Raw genomic sequence first — 12,551 nt, forward strand, 5'->3', positions numbered from 1 at the left:
TATTTGTATAATTTTTATTTATCAGGATTAGACTGTCTCAGTTTGTTTTTAGTGACTTTTGGAGAGCTCTTCGAAGAGTGGAATGTAGTTTTCTTTTTTCTTTTTTTTAATCTAAATTCAATGAGCCAACATACAGCATATCACTAGTTTAAGATGTAGCGCTCAATAATTTATCAGTTGCGTATAACACCGAGTGAAAATGTAGTTTTCATGCAAACAGTACAGTCTTTTAAAGTCACATTTAACCAAATTAAACAAAATGCATTAAATAATATAACTATTATAACAGACAGAACAGGCATAAGTTAAGTCTGAGAACAAATATCTAACTCTTGGTAAGCTTACAGTTCAACGGGAACGAGTGGAAAGATGTGGCCATAATAGATTAGCTTATTCGTTATGAGTATTTAAGAGGCATTGGACATCCAGTTAAGATGCCTACAGAGAGAAAAGAGGCATTGGTTACTATAGGAATCGAGTTAAGTGGAGGTCAGTTGAGAGAGCTCCTGCAGGATTTGTCTTACTCGGCTATTGCTATAATGCTGTGTAACAAGCAAGCATGAGTAGCTCAGTGGCTCCCAACAGCGAACATTCCTTTTTCATGCTCACAGCCCTGCAGTTTGGCTGGGGTGGCTCTGCCTTGGGCTGGGATCACCAGGGCCTGGCTCGACCCGGTGGGTTGGGTCCTGGTCTGCTCCACAGGCCAGTTCGTTCTGGAGCTAGCAGCTAAGAGGACTCTGTTCTTCACAGGGTAGATCCCAAGAGCACAGAGAGGACTAGCTCAGTCGTAGCAGCATGTTTACAGCTCTGCTGGGTTCACAGCTGCTCCTACACACGTCCCTGCGGCAGATCACCCAGCCGGGCCCGCCCCCAGGGGGGTGGGGCGGTCTGCCTTACCTCCCGGGGGAGGCTGTAAACCACACGACCAAGAATGCGCGCGTACATCATGCTGTGATGCGGGAGTGCAGAAGTGGGGAAGAATCCGTTCTACCACGCACAGGTACAAGACTCAAAAGATAAAAATAGGGAATACAATAAAAAGTAAGTCTCTCTCCCTGCCTTCCTGGTCCCGCGGGCTCCCCTTCAAAGACAATTCATTCTCACCAGTGTTTTTGAGTATCCTCCTATGGATTATACCATGCATATTCCAGTGGCTCCATAGATACTCACTGGGTGGTGTTTTTTTTTTTTTTTTCACCGAACTATATCATACTATATATACTTTTTCACATTTTGCTTTGATCACTTAATATATCTTGGAGATTTTTCTCCGTTCATATGGAACCTTATGATAGACTACAAGGAATTTCATTATCAACAGAGATTCAGATAGATTAGGATCTTTTGTAATTATACACATTGCTGTAAAGAATATCATACAGACAGGGCAGGGCGCCTGGGTGGCTCAGTGGGTTAAGCGTCTGCCTTTGGCTCAGGTCATGATCCCAGGGCCCTGGGATCGAGACCCGCATTGGGCCCCTTGGCTCAGCGGGGAGTCTGCCGCTCCCCCTGCTTGTGCTCTCTCTCTCTCCAACAAAGAAAGAAATAAAATCTTTAAAAAAATCATCAAGGTATACCTTTGCAGTGTGTGCACTTTTTCTACTATATATGTTATATTTCAATAAAAAGTATGTTTTAAATACACTAAGCTTTTCTACTTAAAATCAACAAGCTATTAAGTACAGAAGAAAAGAACACTTTTTACCAATACCTCTACTTTTTTAATTTTTTGCTCTGCGTATTGTAGCAAATATATTGACTATGGTAATTCTGAGTAATAGTTTGTTTTTTGCTAGGAATTTTATAGAAAATATCTCATTTAAAACTTATAAGCCTAGGGGATAGAACGACGGTCACATGAGGCACAGAGAAAAATGAGATATAAAAGCCAGATTTTCCTAAGATTGCACAAGTGAAGGAGTCATGATTTTAATCCAGGATGTTTGACAGTATATATCTGTATAAATGTGTACAAATGGTATATAAATATCCTTGGGACACCCTTCAGAGAGTCCTGTTTATATTACCCTAGACCAGAATTACTTGAAAAGTAAAGGCAAGAGATGAGAAAATGTTTTGGAGTTTTTTGGGGGAGGGGGGTTGTTGTGTTTTTTATAAACTCTAACCATCAAATTGAGATGAGAAGGTAGAACTACCCTATGACCCAGCCATCCTGCTTTTGGGTATATATCCAAAGGAATGCAATTCACTATCTCAAAAAGACATCTGCACTACCATGTTCATTGCATTATTCACAACAGCCAAGACATAGAAACCTAAGTGTCCATCAACAGATGAATGGATGAACAAAATGTGGTACACACACACACACACACACACACACACACACACACACAGAGTAAAATATTATTCAACCATGAAGGAAGAAGGAAATCCTGTGACAACATGGATGGAACTTGAGGGCATTCTGTTAAGTGAGGTAAGTCAGACAGTGAAAGATAAACATTGCACGGTCTCAATTATTTGTGGAATCTAAAAACATCAAACTCAGAAACAGTAGAATGGTGGTTGCAGGGCAGGGGTGGGGGGAAATGGGGAAATGTGGTCAAAGGGCACAACTTTTAGCTAAGATGAGTAAGTTCTGAGGCTCTATTACAGCATGGCGACTAGTTAACAATACTGTAGTGTGTACTTAAAAGTTGCTGGGAGAGTGGGTTCCTGGGTGGCTCAGTCGGTTAAGCAACTGCCTTCGGCTCAGGTCATGATCCTGGAGTCCCGGGATCAAGTCCCGCATCAGGCTCCCTGCTGAGCAGGGAGTCTGCTTCTCCCTCGGACCCTCCCCCCTCTCATGTACTCTCTCTATCTCATTCTCTCTCTCAAATAAATAAATAAAATATTTTTAAAAAAAAGTTGCTGGGAGACCTTTAATATTCCCACCATAACAACAAAAGAGTAATTATGTGAGACAAAGGATGTGTTAACTAATCTTATCTGTGGTAAACATTTCACAATATGTGAGTGTATGAAAATGTAAACTTACACAATGTTATGTGTCAGTTATATCTCAATAAAGTTGGATAAAAAATGTAGATGAGTAGATCACTAGTCAGGTCAATTGTAACACATTTTTCATCACTTTGTCCGAAATACCAGGATCACTTCCAAGTAAGCCTAGAATCTAGCAATCCACTGATGCGGAAACTTGGTTATAGACTTTGTAATATAAAGTTATCGAAAATTTGACAACGTTTCTCTTTTTCTTCCTGTTACATTTACACAAAGCAAGAAACTCATGGACCGCATAAAAAGACTCACTAGGGAACTATACTTTCTCAAGCCTGAATACCCCATTAATATTTTGTATAGAACAAGGTAAATTCATGACATTAATTTCTAATACAAATCCATGTCAAATGTAAAGTCTTTGGTGAGTTTCTTTCAGGAAGTCTATTTAGTTTCAGAGAGGTGAAACTGGACTAAAATAATGGCTTTTTGAGACTTATTAATCCAAGAGCAAGGAAGTTATCTGACCATGCAGGGCCTTGGTCAGCTCTGACCACGTCCCCGTTGTCCTCCTATGCGAAGCTCATCCACACCTTCCAAGGTCTGGCTCAAGCACCACCATTTCTGAAAAGATTTCCTTGAACTTGATGCCCCCAAATTAATACTTCTTCTTCTAAATCACTTTTTATGATGCTCCTGCATTATCTCTTTAGTCTATCTCCCTAATCAATTTTAAGTAGCTTGAGAGCAGGAGCTTTGTGTTTCTTACCTTTTCACTTCTTAAAATCTTTGTTTTGAAATAATATAGATTGCTGTGAAATTGTAAAAATAGTACAGGAAGTTCCCACATACTCTTCCCTCAGTTTCCCCCCCAAAGGTAATATCTTACATGACTATAGTGTGTTCTCAAAACCATGAAGTTGACCTTGGTATAGTCCACAGAGCTTAATCCTATTTCACTATGCCCTCCTGTGTGTGTGTGTGTGTGTGTGTGTGTGTGTGTGTGTGTGTGTGTGTGTAGTTCAATGAAATGTTATCATGTATGTAGATTGTGTAACCACCACCACAATTAAGATACAGAACTGCCCATCACCGCAAAAACTTCCCTTGAGCTTTCCCTTGCGGTAGTTAACAACCACTCCCCAGCCCTCCTGAAACCTAACCCTTGTAACCACTAATCTGTCATCTCTGCAACTTTGTGTAAAAGTTGTGTGACCTTTTGATAGTTGAGTGTTTCACTCACTTGAGAGCCATCCAAAGTGTTAACTATTAAAGTGTATCACATTTGCTCCTTTTTATTGCTGAGAAATATCCATGGTATGGGCCCACTACGGTTTATTTAACTATCTACCCACCGAAGGACTTCTGGGTCGTTTCCAAGTTTTGGCTTTACCTTTTAACTTTCCAGTGCTTAGCAAGGTGACTTGAAAGTAAAAAACACTCAATTCCGGTTCATGAATTTGAATTAATTGCTAGTCCCACCCGAAGCTGAATTCTGTGCTGACACCTGACAGTACATATTTGCCCTGAGGGGAAATGTCAGTTTCTCCGCGTTTCCACTGACTTCAGCCTGATCTTCACCTGATACTGACAGATTGCAAAACATCTGTGCGGTTCTCATTCCATTTGAGAGTTCTGATGTGATTTAAGAAGTGCTTTGGGGTCCAGGGAAAACAGATTCCTGGTATTCACACCTTGATGGTTATAAAATTCTCCCCCAGCCTGTATCAAGGTGACAGGGGCTCTTATCTCATCAAAATCTCCATCAGCATTATCACAGCCCCCGCAGAGTCAGTCCAAATGAAAAGAAGAAGAATGACACTAATATTGTGCCATCATTAAAATTTTCTGTGAAGTATAAAGGCACCAATATATTTTTTCAGTAACTCCTACCTTTGTGTGCCATTTTGATTGAAGCATGGTTGACACATAGCACAGTGCTTCTCTAGCATCAGGTATCAACATAGTGACTCGACAGCTCTACGCATTATGCTATGCTCACAAATGTGGCTCCCATCTGTTTCCATACCATTAACTATATTCCCTGGGCTGTGTCTTTTCTTCCCAGGACCTATTCATTCCATTACTGGAAGCCTGCGTCTCCCACTCCCCTTCAAGCATTTTGCCCGTCTTCCCACCCCGCCCCGCTGACAACCTCTCAGCTTATTCTCTGTATTTATGGGTCTCTTTCTGTTTCCGTTTATTTGTTAGTTTTTGTTGTTCTGTTTCGTTTTTGTCACTTTTAATCTACATGCAAATTGCTTTCTTAACCTAACCAGTCAACTGAGCTGGGGAAGTTAATTTTTTTGGAATACTATGTGCCCTTCATAGGCTTCATCAAAATTAGCACTGCTAAGTGTTCACTTGGGCAGCACAGAGACTAAAGTCGGAACCAGACAGAGAAGATTATCATGGTCCCTACTCGAGAATGCCTCGCAAATTCGTGAAGCAGTCCTATTTTTTTTAAAAAATGATAAAAACTTAAAAATGACCCCCGTGCCCTACCACCATCACCCCTCTCCAAAGAAAGATCACTGGAAACTCTGCTATAGGTAAAAACACCTGGTCCTAGACTCTATCAAAGCATCTCATCAGCCGTGTGGGGTGGCGAAGCTCCAAACACAGGAGACAGAGGCCAAAGTATCAGCCCTGGGATGGAAAAAGGAAAAACTGCTAACCACCCACTCTGCAAGGTTTGCCACAGGGATATATGGAAACTACATAGGTTTCTATATCATAATAAAATAATACAATTTATATTGCTAAAAAGTACATGTGCGTGGTAGAAAATTTAAAAATGCAAACATTATAAAAATTGTTTAATATTGAGTCGGTTCTTTAAATGGGATTTTAGGCACTGATGTACCACATACCCGTGTTTCCAATAGTTTAAGGTTTCAAAGGGCAAATATAGGAAGAAGTTACCTAGTTGCAAAAAATACCCTTAGCTCTTTCATATCGAAAATACTCGGTTGTTCTAAGTAATCAAAGATCTGATGAAGACAATCGGAAGTATAGGAAATATTTGCTTCCGAGGCAGATTACATAAAAGGTAAACAAAAAACACTTTATAATCTTTCATTAAGAGAAGACCAATAATCTAAGACATGTTGTGATTTTAACAGAGAGAAAATTAAAATCCAGCTTTATATAAGCCCATCACTGAGACAAGCTGGCAAGTGGTAGGTACTCAGGAGGTGCTCGTGATACTGGGGGTGCTGTCAGGGAACATCTAAAGAGTTGATAATGATGACGCTCCCACCCCAAAAGCTTCTTGGGGGATTCCCTGGCAAAGTCCCTGAGGGAACACCATCTTCCCCATAAGTAGTTCCTTGGTCCCCAACCCCCTCTCGCCATCTATTCCGTTACCCTCTCCCCTCCACCTCCAAGCTGAAAGGATGGGAATATTTGGGCTCTAAAGCACCTCCTGGGTCCTTTACCTATGGACCCAGCTCTTTCCTGCTTAGATTGTCCTGATTTGTCAGCAGCCACCAGAGAGAGAGAGAGACCACATGAGCCCAAGAACTTACCATTACCTCTCAGCAAGACTTGCAAAGAGATTCACCCTTAACCCGTGTCCAATAAACAATACCCCACCAATGTTCCATTGTTGGTTTGCATTCTTCCTGAATGAAGAGGGAGTTCTCTCTCCCAGTCCTGTTGACCCATCCTCTACCCATGCAGAGAACACACTGTCAAAGACGCAAAAGAGAAATTGGAGGTTTTTGGTTTTTTTATTAAGATTTTTATTTTTAAGTAATCTCTACACCCAAGGTAGGGCTTGAACTCTTGAACTCACAACCCCGAGATCGAGAGTCGCATGCTCCATAGAGTGAGCCAGCCAGGCGCAGGGACACAGAAGGGTCACGTTCCTCAAGGGAGGCCTCATGCAGAGCTAAGCAAGGAGAAGAGTCATCCCTGAATGTCCTGACTCTTCCCTAACTTTAAGTAGGGTGGTGTTCTACTAAGGCAATATTTCTCAAGCTTTAGTCATTCACATTTCTCATTCACAATGCTTGCTGTATCGGCGTGCCAAACATAATACTGTTTACTCAAAAGTCTCAAAATCAGTTCTTCTATTTAACCTAAACTGCTTTTTAAAAGGAACTTCCTGCTGGAGCAGCTGGGTGGCTCAATCGGTTAAGTGGCTGCCTCTGGCTCAGGTCACGGTCCCGGGGTCCTGGGATAGAGTCCGGCGTTGGGCTCCCTGCTCAGCGGGAAGCCTGCTTCTCCCTCTGCGCCTCCCCCGGCTCGTGCTCTCTCTCTCTCCACCCCCCGCCAATAAATAAAATCCTTAAAAAAAAAAAAAAAACCTTCCTGCAGCTACTATAAACGGAAGGAAAGGTATTACTTGCCAAAACTTGAAACTCGCCAAAAACATACTAACAATACAAAACATAATTGATGATAAAATAGATACCATGACTAGTCAGAGCACAAGCGTTTTCGAACTGCCTTTCTTTTGTTAAATGTGTTCTTTATTTAGCTCTCCTTGTGACATTCAGAAGGTTGAAAGAAAAGAAATTTTTTTAAGATTTTATTTTTAAGCAATGTCAACACCCAGTGTGGGGTTTGAACTTACAACCCCAAGACCAAGAGCTGCGTGCTATACCCGCTGAGCCATCCAGGTGCGTCCGCAGGTTGAAAGACACTTGATAGGGAGACATGGTAGGAAGAATAATGCCCCCCCCAAAGATGTCCACGTCCTAATCCCAGAAGCCTGCGAACGTGTTACCTTCTATGGCAAAAGAGACTTTACACCTGTCATCACGATGGAAAACTGGAGGTGAGAATTTTATTCTGGGTTACCTGGGTAGGCCCAACGGAAGTACAAGAATTCTTATGACAAAGAGGCAAGAAGGTCAAAATCAGGGAAAGGAAGTATGACCTCGGAACAACCGGAAGTGGTGTGATATACTCGGAGCCAAGAAATGCGGACAGCCCCTTGAAGCTGGAAAACATAAGGAAGCAGATTCTCCCCCTGAAGTCTTCGGAAAGAATGCAGCCTGATCAGCAGCTTGATCTCAGCTTCCTGACCTTGATCTTGGCTTTTGGAACCGTAACAGAATAAACTTATGTGACTTTAAACCACAACATTTGTGGTCCTTTGTTACTCTCCCATCCTGTGAGTCTATACTATTTAACACCTCTGCATGATTTAGTAGACTGTGCAGCAGTTAAAAATCTCCTACAGTCCCAGGGGAGTCTAGCCAACACTTGGGGAACCAGTGCCTAAGGAACTCCCCTGGGTCAGCAGGGAAAATGGTAGCCATGGATTAAAGCAACTGCGGAAGAATTGGGGCCTGAGTCCGTGAAGCTGGTTGCTAGAGTGATGGCTGATTACAGGGGAAGCTGTGTGTGTCCAGGGTCCTTCTTCCTCTCCTACTTCAGCTCTCGAGCTGGGTGACAGCATTCCTGAATCAGCCATCCTTCAGCAAATGAACCCTGCCCTGAGGTAGGCCATCCCTACGGTTCTGTCTCCTCCTACACTGCACTGCCTTTATCTGGATTAAAATAAGCTTGGGGATATTCTCTTAAATTAAAAAAAAAATTTTTATTTTGTTTTAGTTCCACTGCAAAAGTAAAATCTGTTTATTATAGACATTTTAGGAAATAGACACTAACAAAGAAAATAATAACCAAAATCCTCACCACACTAACAAAGAAAACAATAAATAACCAAAATCCTCACCACCAAAAACTGCTTGGTTCATATTTGGATAGACTTCTTTCTGGTTTTACTTCTAGTCAGTAAATACTATTTAGTAACCTTTATCGTCCCCGTTGAAACATATTATGAACATGTTACTATCCTGCTACAATAGATCTGTAATGACTGAATAGTACTCTGTTGTGAGACTGAATTAGATTTTTCCCTCACCTGGCTACTTATGTTATTTTTGTTTGCCACAGATGGGTCCTAGAAATAAATTTCTGAATTAAGAATATTTGATTTGGGGAGCGCCTGGGTGGCTCAGTCAGTTGAGCATGCATCCAACTCTTGGTTTGGCTCAGGTCGTGATCTCTGGGTCTTGAGATGGAGCCCCGCGTCTGGCTCTGCGCTTGGCACAGAGTCTGCTTGGGGTTCTGTCCCCTCTCCCTCTGCCCCTCCCCTTGCTTGGGCTCTCTCTCTCTCTCTCTCTCTCTCTCTCTCTCTCTCAGATAAATAAATCTTTAGAAAATTAATTTGGAAATTAATTGCAAGTCTGAGTGAATAAAAGAGAGGAAAATAAGCAGTGACCTTTCTGGGGAAAAGGGAGTCTTTATACTTCCTATTATATGTGTTAAATGAGAAAACATGCTTGCCTTCCTCTTTATCTTGTCTTAGAGAAAGAAAAAGGGCAGAAAGACATGCTCTGGAAATGGAGTAATTTCTTAAAGAGGAAAAAAAATAGGTGAGGATATTTTTCCTACGGTATTTAGATGAATCTATAGCTACTTCTTGGGTCAGTGCTTTCTGGTTGCAGAAAGGTGTAGCAGGTGGACAACCCTCATTGTGGCACATTGGGAAGGTCCTTCCAAGGTCTTTCCAAAGTCTTTGCCTTTATCAGAAAAATCGCATGCTACACCCTCGGCCAGAAATAGACCTGTGGATTTAATCAACACTGATGATCAGATTGTAGAGCTTCAAAGTAAATTTCTGCCTCAGCTGTCTACGCAGGGTGTTAGAGGCAGAACTTCCAGACTTCCCCCTTGCCAAGTGTTGTCGTGGCAAAGCCAGGGCGACCATTGCCGCCCACCAGCACGGGCGGGGGCGGGCAATTCTGCCCACAGCCAGCCTGGCAAACTCGAGCTGCTAAAGAGTATGGTCTGCGATCGGGATCACCTGCTTCAAGCTCCTTATGTATTTTAACTGAAATGTGAGGCAGGAAACACAAGCTGACTGTCCACTGAGCAGGGAGCCCGAGGCGGGGCTCCATCCCATAACCCCGGGATCATGACCTGAGCTGAAGGCAGACACTTAACGACTGAGCCACCCAGGCCCCAAATGCGATCACTTTTAAAAAGCAGTGCTGGGGGCGCCTGGGTGGCTCAGTCAGTTGAGCATCTGACTCTCGATTTCGGCTCGGGTCTTGATCTAGGTCTGGAGATTGAGCCCCATGTCAGGGCTCCACAATGGGCATGGAGTCTGCCTGAGATTCTCTCTCCCTCTGCCCCCCGTCCCAGCCCGCCCCTGCCATCTAGTTTCCCTCTCTCTCCGTGAGGATTTGGGTTCCTTCATGCTGTTCTCTGTCTAACCCCACGCTCTAAATTTGGATCCACCCAAGCTTGATTCTCCCAAGTGCTCCAGGACTAAACTATTCCCCAGCCATCGCTCGGCTGCCTCTTACCAAAATTTCCAAAATCTCAAAGGGTGACAACGTGAGTAGACATTTCTAATGTTTTTAAGAAGGACTTAGATATAACGTCAGAGAAGAGATTATAGAAACCATCTCACCCAGTGATTTTTAAAACAGTTTTAGAACAAAAAAATCTTTTCAAGCAAAAAATATGACATAAGGCTCCAACGCATGTAAAATCATCTAACATGTAGATGGTTAGTATAAGTTTATCATAAAAAATTCACATTAATAACCTTCAGCCATTATGAAGTGATAAGGACGAAGTTACCTTGATAATCCTCAGAATTAGGAAATATTGTAAGCAGCAGTACTCCAGGGACTCAATCTTGGCCTATACTTCAGTACTCTATTTTGTTGAGTTAAATGATACGATAAAATCTGCACACAAAAGTAGTTGAAGTCATAGTTGTTTTTAAACAATTAAGAGGTTTTAAACAACCTCAATTCTCTTCAATTATATAAGATAGCAAAGGACATTCCAGCAGAAGTTAATGAATATGTGGCTACTGATGTGAACTTTGATATACAAATAGACATTTGCAATTACCTGTGAAGCAAAGTTATTTAAATGAGTAAAATTACATTTTTTTTTAAACAAAATTGAATGCCTCCCTTGGCCGACTTCTTGCAGCCCTGCTATAGAACCCAGACTCCAACAAAACAGCTGGGAAACTACCGATCTGGTTTCAACCAAATCATATAGCTTCCAGGGCCTGGATGGGGGAAGTGAATTCCCCAGGGTCACGCAACTAGCTTCCCTGGGGACCCCAGACCCTGACTCCCATTCCAGTGCTTGTGCCACTTCCCTGGAATGCCTCACTAACCAAGTTCTTTTTTATTAGTGGAACTTCAGGCCTTCTGACAAAACAAAGTAGAGATTTCTCCTATTTAGGGGGAAAAAAGACGTCTGCGGGCAAAGGCACTAATTTGGATAGCTCCTAAATTACTTACCTGCCTTCGTGAGTGATCGAATCCTACATCTGATGACTACTGGGTTTATTTATCTGTATAAATGTACTTACATGTCTTAGGTAGTTGTAAGTTCAACACTCACACTTCTTCACCTGCTGACTTACAACAGGTGTGAAAGTCCTAAAATCCTCCTTTTTCCTGAGGCTATTCTTGAATGGCCATAAACCTGCGATCGCTAACCCAGACCCCCTACCCCAGAATCCGTGCCCTCTGGATGTGGCTTCAGAACGAGTCGTGAGTCAGTACTCAGACCAGGGCTACTCGGGTCCCCTCATTTTCCCTGTGGGTAATGTGCATGCCCTCCTTTCCCTCACTATCCTATCTTCAGCCAGACTTCGTATCACCTGGATGACAGGTGGATATCGATGGACATCAATATTACCAAGCCCTTAGGGTTAGCAAGGTCCTCAGACATGCTCTGGATTCTGCCCTTCATTTTCTTTCTTTTTTATTTTTAAGATTTTATTTATTCATTTGAGAGAGAGAGACAGAGATAGAGAGCACAAGGGAGAGGGAGAAGCAGGCTTCCCAAGGAGCAGGGAGCCCGATGCGGGGCTCGATCCCAGGACCCCGGGATCATGACCGGAGCCAAAGGCAGACGCTTAACCATCTGAGCCACCCAGGCGCCCCCTGGCCTTCACTTTCTTTTGCCAAAACGCTCTCCCCCGGGGAACTATGTTTAGCTAACTCTTGGATTTTTTTTTCTAACAAATTCTTTCATCACAAATATCTTCCTTCATGACTTGCAAACATATACTGAATTTTTGTCAGTTCACTTCAAATTTCTCTTCCTTCCTTGACAAACTCTCCAGGGCACCACTTTAATGATATATATATAATCAATCCCTTAAAAGCTGAAAAACTGGGAACACTAAAATCTAAAGACTTCAAAATAACCATTTGCTCTTGTTGCTGTCTAATGGCTAAGTGTACTTAAGAAAATTATTTTGCTCTCATTGAAGCCATTTTGGAAATTCAAGCCCTTTGCTGCTATTCTCATACTTCTTTTATCTCTGGGATTGAGTGGCCCTGGATGCTAAATATCTCAATAAACGTGGAAAGGTCCATTTATCAGAGTATTTGTAAAATGCCTCCATGGGCGGCATGAGGTGACTCCCAGCACTTTCTTAGCATTGTGCAGACCACATCCATGTGATCTTATTCTCTAGGCTTAGCTATATTTGTTTGTTAAATGCAACCCAGATTTATGATAATTAATGTTTAAATCCACTTTGAGATGAGAACAACCATACCATCACAAACGATCATTAG

General features: G+C 42.2%; 1 non-coding gene across 1 annotated transcript; it reads left to right on the top strand.

Moving 5' to 3' along the window:
• The first annotated feature begins 5,320 nt into the window (after positions 1-5,320).
• On the top strand, positions 5,321-5,427 carry LOC113923973. The gene has a single exon (XR_003520480.1). It is a non-coding gene; the product is annotated as a U6 spliceosomal RNA (small nuclear RNA).
• Positions 5,428-12,551: the final 7,124 nt, after the last annotated feature.

Source organism: Zalophus californianus, chromosome 15, assembly GCF_009762305.2.
Source record: "Zalophus californianus isolate mZalCal1 chromosome 15, mZalCal1.pri.v2, whole genome shotgun sequence".
Taxonomy (NCBI): Eukaryota; Metazoa; Chordata; class Mammalia; order Carnivora; family Otariidae; genus Zalophus; species Zalophus californianus.